The sequence below is a fragment of the Sander vitreus genome, chromosome 3, assembly GCF_031162955.1.
Source record: "Sander vitreus isolate 19-12246 chromosome 3, sanVit1, whole genome shotgun sequence".
NCBI lineage: Eukaryota > Metazoa > Chordata > Actinopteri > Perciformes > Percidae > Sander > Sander vitreus.
The window spans coordinates 28,028,521-28,036,520 of NC_135857.1; positions in this window are offsets into that span (position 1 = coordinate 28,028,521).

Below are 8,000 nucleotides of genomic sequence, written 5' to 3' on the forward strand. Positions count from 1 at the left end.
TTCATCTCCCTCTCTGCATCCTCCGATCCACTTCATTTTACGTGACTCACAGACTGTCGGAGTCATCAGATTGATTGGAGGGAGAGGAGGGTGGGGTTTTTGGTCACACCAACACTGATTAGGCTACTAGTTAAGGATTTCGGAGGCCAAACAGACCCCTGGCTTTTCCTACGAATCATCTTTGCATACCAATATGCGGAACGTCTGTGTGTACTGTGCAAAATCAGATTACAGAACGAAAGAGTTTAAACTGCTGAATGAGGCATTGATTAAACAAAGCTGTCAATGGGCGACCTCTCGTTCACCCGGTAAAGTGTGAGTGCCATGTTGGCTCAGTCCATGGCAGCCAGGGTTTAAATCCGACCCGCAGCCCTTTTCTGCATGTCGTCCCCTCTCTCTTCCCTGTTTCCTGTATATCTGCACTATCTAATAAAAAAGCCCCAAAAATAATTTAACAAAGCAGCCTGTTCAAGGCAGGACAGTAGTGCCATTATTGTGCCTTGCTGTTCTGTATAAAAGGTACGAACACGGAATAGGGGGAGAATTGTTGCTTGGCAGCGTAGGTAGTCACAGAGCCGAATTGACTGTGTAAAAGGGACAGCCGGCATGGCAGGACTACACACACACACACAGTTCATCACTTATAATTTCTACCACACTTTCCATTTCATCTCCCTCTCTGCATCCTCCGATCCACTTCATTTTACGTGACTCACAGACTGTCGGAGTCATCAGATTGATTGGAGGGAGAGGAGGGTGGGGGTTTTTGGTCACACCAACACTGATTAGGCTACTAGTTAAGGATTTCGGAGGCCAAACAGACCCCTGGCTTTTCCTACGAATCATCTTTGCATACCAATATGCGGAACGTCTGTGTGTACTGTGCAAAATCAGATTACAGAACGAAAGAGTTTAAACTGCTGAATGAGGCATTGATTAAACAAAGCTGTCAATGGGCGACCTCTCGTTCACCCGGTAAAGTGTGAGTGCCATGTTGGCTCAGTCCATGGCAGCCAGGGTTTAAATCCGACCCGCAGCCCTTTTCTGCATGTCGTCCCCTCTCTCTTCCCTGTTTCCTGTATATCTGCACTATCTAATAAAAAAGCCCCAAAAATAATTTAACAAAGCAGCCTGTTCAAGGCAGGACAGTAGTGCCATTATTGTGCCTTGCTGTTCTGTATAAAAGGTACGAACACGGAATAGGGGAGAATTGTTGCTTGGCAGCGTAGGTAGTCACAGAGCCGAATTGACTGTGTAAAAGGGACAGCCAGCATGGCAGGACTACACACACACACACACACACACACACACACACACACACACACACACACACACACACACACACACACTAAACGCCAACGCTGTTGTGTTAAACTGCTCTGCGCTTGCTGTGCCATAGTTTTCCTATGGGGATAGTGCCACACCTCAAGTGCTTCTCTACTGCTGTGATTGCACGTCTACTGAGTATTTGTCATGTAAGCTTTAAGTAAAGGCTTGTGCAAATGATGTCAGTCAAACTGCAGCTCCATTTTCTTCATGAATATGAACTCAGTGTGTGTGATGCTCAGCCAGAGTGTGCTTCAGTGTGTACTGCCCTAACATACATCATAAATAGACTGCAACTAGTGCTGGCTTTTGCAGGCAAATTCTTTGGACTGGATACGTTCATCATTATCCTGATGAGTACTGTGACAACTGGGTGGAATCTAATGAAATAGTCCTACAAGCTACACACAGTATATAACAGTGCATCTATCTGGCAGATAACATACAAACGAGAACCTGACCCTTGCTGACATTAAGATGTTCATGTTCTGCTCATGTCCTTGCAATGCAATGTCCTCTTTCAAAATTGGTAGGCCTCTTGTTGCTTTGGCCACCCTGCTCTCCTCTTGTTGTAGGCAGTTGAGGGTTTTTTAATGGATAAAAGAAATGGATAGAAAAGTTGTCATACAGTCAAAAACGACAAAACAAAAGTCCTTGTGTACGTGACACCACAGTATATTGTATGACGAGGTGCATCTCATAACCCTTAAATTGCCTCCTCGACTCCCCTTGCGTCGGAAATCATGGGAGGAGAGAGGAACTGAGGAAATGTGCTTTGTCTTTGAAATTTGGGAGAAGCCAGACCCACGTGACGCGTTCGTCCAATCAGCTGCCGGTTTTAATTTTTTTGGGCGACAATACAGATTAGTGCCGCCTGCTGTTATGGAGACGTATTACGTCTCGCGCAGAACGTACGCTCAAGTCGGTGTGGCTTTGGTGTGTTCCGAGGCACTTTTTTGACCAACTCGGGGAGACTGTCAGTCCGATTGCCTTGTTTGCCGATGGTTGGTCGTCGGGTTGGTGTGTCAGAGCCTTTAGAGTCTGAAGCATCACATTAATTTGTCAGCTGTATGGGCGGAGTTAGCAACTCTTTCAGCTGCACGGCTCCGGTAAGGCTGCTCTTGTGTATCCTCGCTCATGGCTCCTCGGTGATCCCTCCTCCATGATCCGTCCATGGTCCTCGGCCAGAAAGACAGAACGTAGGTGCATCTCATAACCCTTTTTTTTTTTTTAAGATTATTTTTGGGGCATTTTTAGGCCTTTGTTTGATAGGACAGCCTAGACATGAAAGGGGAGAGAGAGGGGAATGTCATGCAGCAAAGGGCTGCAGGTCAGAGTTGAACCCGGGCCTGCTGCGTCGAGGACTGAACCTCCGTACATGGGTGCACGCTCTACCAGGTGAGCTACACAGGTGCCCTCATAACCCTTATTTGATAGCTCCTCAACTCCTCGGCTGAACCGGAAATTGTTCTGTCCCTCCTTCATGAAGGCCGTCTCAAAGCTCTTATTTCTGCCTCAAGGAGCGAGCATCGAGGAGACATGAGCGAGGATACACAAGAGCAGCCTTCCCGGAAGCCATGCAGCTGAAGGAGTTGCTAACTCTGCCCATACAGCTGCGGAATTCATGTGATGCTTCAGAGGAAAGGACATCTCATCACTCCAAAACACATTATCTTGTTGCCCCTCTCCACCCATGATTTCCTCGCGTCTCTCCCGTGCCTCCTCGGTGGGAGGCACTAAGACGCGAGGAAGGGAGGCAAGTGGAGGAGTCGAGGAGGCAATTTAAGGGTTATGAGATGCAGCCCCAGTCCCTCATCTCCAGCCACATCCCCACCCACCTGCTCACCTGTTCTCACTTTCCTCATCAGCCTTGCAGATATTTAATCAGCCCTTTTCCACTCACTCCTCACCAGTTTGTCAGAGTTGCCATGTTGTCTATTTCAGTTTTTCCCGAGCCTTTTCTCAGTTTTGATCCATGCCTGCCTTGTGACTCTTTAAGTTTCTGCAACTCTCCGGTAAAATCCCTGAACTGCTCCTGTCTGCCTGTTTTTGTCTGCGTTCCCGCACACACCTGACCCAAGGCCTGACCCATGTGTGTGTTGTTGTCATGTGTAGTCATGTGGCCTCTTACATGATTCTTGCATCTGTTTAGGTTTCTGGCTAGGTTGAGGAATGTGTCATATGACACAATTACATTGCATAACATTTTTATGTGAGTTTAAGTAAGTATTTTATTGCCCTAACATAAACATGTAACACTTCCAAAGGCAGATTGAACTTTACAGGCACTGTCTTGCTGTGTTGTGTCTAAGCAGGAAACTTGATAAGCTGTTTAAACTCAAACAGCAGGTGGTGTGTGCACTTGTGTGTTTGAATAAGGGAATTGAATTGGCGTGGAGCTTAAAAAAGCAAACCTGCACTGTTAATCTGCCCTTTGGAAGGTTAGAAAAAAAAAAAGAATTGTAGATGTATTGAACATCTTTTGAGATTGCCTCAAACCTGTGATGTGTTCCAGATGTGGGTTTCATATACTGTACTGTTCAGGGGAGCACAAAATAACATCTCATTTAGAAGAGACTAATTTGAAGTGGCTTTTGGTGATATTATTATTATTTTGATATAGGGTGCACATTAGTACTCTACAGTAGGAAAGCACAGTAGTCTTTGGTGATTAGACCCGAACATTAAATAGTCATTTCCATGGGCTGCATGCTGTATAAATATTTATTTATCTCTATAATAAAAACAAAAAGAATACACAATACTTCCCTAAATCTTTTGTGGCTTAAACCTAACCACACGTGGGACAGCAGTTTATTTAATTTGTAGGAGACAGGGTCGGAAAGAGAGATGCATTTGTTCAGTTTTGTTCCTGTCCATTGAAGTTAGTCTCTTTAGCTCTGTGAGAGATGCTCTCACTTACTGTTGCTCCCACATTACACACTCACTGGACTGCACATGTTCGTTTTCAGCTCACATTAGATACATTTAAAGGGTCTCATGAGACCACTCTACACAGGAGATAACAAACTCCATGAAATACATCTATAAATCTGGTATGCATGCACACACACACACACACACACACACACACTCTAATTAGCATAGTTTTACAGTGTGCGCTGAGTCACACTGCGCTCCATGTTGAGTTTCCCATCATGCTTTTGAATATGTATGGTGAATGTGCTGGCAGAGCCACAGGTGGATGAGCATTTCTTATGGCTTTTTCTGTTTTATGTTTGATTTCCGCTGCAGTGTGATATTCATGCATTTCCCCACAGGTTGGACAGGATAAGGTGGATAAAGATGGTGGCCTTGTGGCTGAATGTCATTACTTTTTCCATTTGTTGTCCCACCATGTGACTAAGGGAACAGTTGCTTGTTGTTTGTATGTTTTGGTGGTGAGTAGATGTGTGTGGGATGAGAGGAGACGGGATGTCACCAAATGAACCAATACCGAGGCCACCACAGTTTTAGTAGCGTGTGTGCATCTTCATTATTTTTGTTATAATGACATGGAAAGGTCTCATTCCAGTTTATTCATGGCCTTGGTTTATATTAAGCAGTATCAGTGTGTGCAATGCTCTCTGAGGTTTACTCAGATATAGCTCCCTGGGGGGGGCGGGGGGTGTGTGTGTGTGTGTGTGTGTGTGTGTCATTGTTAACTGTATTCAGGACTATTGTGAAAGGCCTGTGTACATGTTCCTGAGTAGTGGGAATGAATTGGTGCTATTGCCTTGGAGATTCTATTTTGATTCTATAATAGATTCTGTTTTTGTGTGTGAGTTGGCAACCTACAATAGCCCCCTCTCTATCCCACTCATTTTAACATCTGTTTTCCCGATTTTTTTTTTTTACTCTCATTCACTCTCCATTTATCCACCGCGCTGCCCACTCCTTTCCCCTCATTTACTACCTGTCCTGCTCCTCAAAATTAATCTCCAGATTATTATTATTATTATTATTATTATTGGCACAAAATAAATCATTAATGCATTGATTTTGGGGCATTATTTAATTAACTTAACAACTAAACAAATGAGATCATTATTTTAAAAGATTTAGCAGCTTTTGCCAGCCATCTACACTCCATTTATTACCTACAGTCATGTGAACAAATTAGGACACCTGCTAAAGTTGACTAAAAAGAGGAATAAAAAAAATCATCTTTAGGAAATTGATCTTAATGCCTGGTCTTTAAAAATAAGAAATCTGCCTGCCTCTATGGGAATTTAACATAGGGGTGTATTTACTTATGCCCCCTGTATTTTAAGGAAGAACATTTATTTATTTACGATACATTATTCATTCACAAAGAAAATTGGTGTCCTTAAAGATTGGATTTTTCCTCTTTTTTTAATTAAGGCATTAAGTTCAATTTCCAAAAGATGATTTTTTTATTCCACTTTTTAGTCAACTTTAGCAGGGGTGTCCTAATTTTTTTACATGACTGTATGCTAGCAGCCTGGCTCTATCGATGGCAATGTCGGATGGTCAGTCCACTTTAATGCAGACTGATTATCTGTTGGATTGATTGCTGGGACATTTGCCGGGACATTTTGTACAGACAATCATGGTCGTCGGAGGATGAAGCCTAATGCCTTTGATGATCCTCTCACTTTTCCCCTAGCGCCACAATGAGATTGATGTTTTAGATTTTCGTGTGAAATGTCTTAACATTTATTCAATGGTTTGCCTCGAAATGTGATACAGAAATCATGTTTTTGGAGATCAAAGCCAAACCAGATAGTTAAACTGATAGAGTGTTATAATACTGTTCCCCTTCACTATTGACCACCAAAACCACTGCTTGTTTGTTTTTCCCCGTTGGACTTTATGAAGACGACAGCCCAGATCTTAGCAAGTAACTTGATGTACAGTGTTATTATTACTGACTGGAATGATGACCTAAAACACAAAAATAAGACCCAGGTTATGTAGAAAATTGTAGCTTGTTTAGGCTTTCACAAGCGCTCAACAACAGCCTGCAGAGGCAATAGCAAGTTGCAAGTGATGGTCAGTTTCAATCCTGTATATTTACAATCTGAGAAACCTTGGAACTGCTTGTTCAAAAGGGGTGAAAAAGCAGTAGATACACTCCTCATTTGTCACCTCCACTCAGATTTTCCTTAAAGCAACACTAAAGCACTTTTCCCTCTTCAGTCCTCCTACAGGTTGGAAGCGGAATTGTCCATTACATTACATTATGCAAGTTTGCCAGATCGGGTAGCGGATCTGTAGTTCGAATGAGACATACGACAGCGGTAAGGGACAATTCCCCTTCCAACCTGTAGGGGGAATTAAAGCTTTAGTGTTGCTTTAATAGATTGAATCAAGAAGAAATCTGCTACTGTTTCCCCCGTTTATAGAAATGTCAAACACATCATCTTAAAAGTTTTTTTTATATAACACTTTTAAAACATCACAGTATGTATCTTTGTCAAACTAATTGAAAGAAGTCATTGGAATGGCCATGAACAGATGAGACCAAAGGCAAGATAACACTGTACAGTAATAGGAGCGAAATATTCTTCCACAATATTGCGAGCTAACTGTAAAAATGATATATATATGTGATACATTTCCTTACAGTTGTGCAAAAAGCTTCACAGCTTAAATGAAGATGTTGATTGTTATATGGAAAATAAGCATTACTCACTTAAATGGCAGGGTAGAATAGTGTTTGCCTCAGAAACACTCTAATTTCCTTCCTGGAACATTAGTTTCATCTTATCTTGTAATTCATCAAAACGTTTTCAACGGCTCACCACGGGAAAAATGTAATCATGCTCTACCTATTGAGCGCTAGAAGACCTGACCACACAACTGCGCCATTGTGTCTAATGTTCCTTCATCAGCCTGCTTGAACAATATTAAGAGAAAGCACGCTACGTTCATTTCGTCTTCAGTAATCAGAGCAGTGACCCAAAAGAAGAGCAAAATGAAGAGAGAGACCTCATCTGCTCTGTTCTACTTCAGTCTCACTGCTTGTCCTTTTCCTTCCACCTCTTATTTCACCGACTGTCACCTCGTGCCTAGACCCCTCCTTTGTCTCGCAACTCTACCCAGAGATAGCTATATAGAATAGATAACATCTATTCAGTGATGAAGATAAAAGGGCCCCCCTCCCACCTCCTCCTCCACCCACTCCCATTTGAGCTTAATGCATCTTGTCCTCCTTTTCTTATTGAGGTAACCAGTCTTGTATAAAGTACTTGAAAGCAATACTTGAGTAAAAATACAAGTATCTTACCAGAAAATGACTTTGGTAGAAGTTAAAGTCTCCTTTTAGAATATTACGGTACTTGAGTAGTCTTAAAGTATCTGATATTAACTGTACTTAAGTATAAGAAGTAAAAGTAAAAAAAACTTGTGTTACGCTATCTTCATCACCACTGGCGTCGGGGTGGTCATTGTCTCTTACCATGGCGGCAGAGCCTGCACCAGGTGCTTCCACACTGTCAGTCATGCTTCCTCCTCTTCTTCTTTAGTTTTGACCTATGCTTAGTTTTTTTTGCCGCTTGGCAACATTAGGTCACCAACTGGAAAGGAGGATCAATTATCTTGGCAATTTAGGAGCAATGATTCGCCAAACCTGCTTTTTTTCCAGTGTAAAAAAATTCTTCTGATTTTATTTTGCAAGTAGCCCTAAATAAGATGCTTAGGGGAAATGT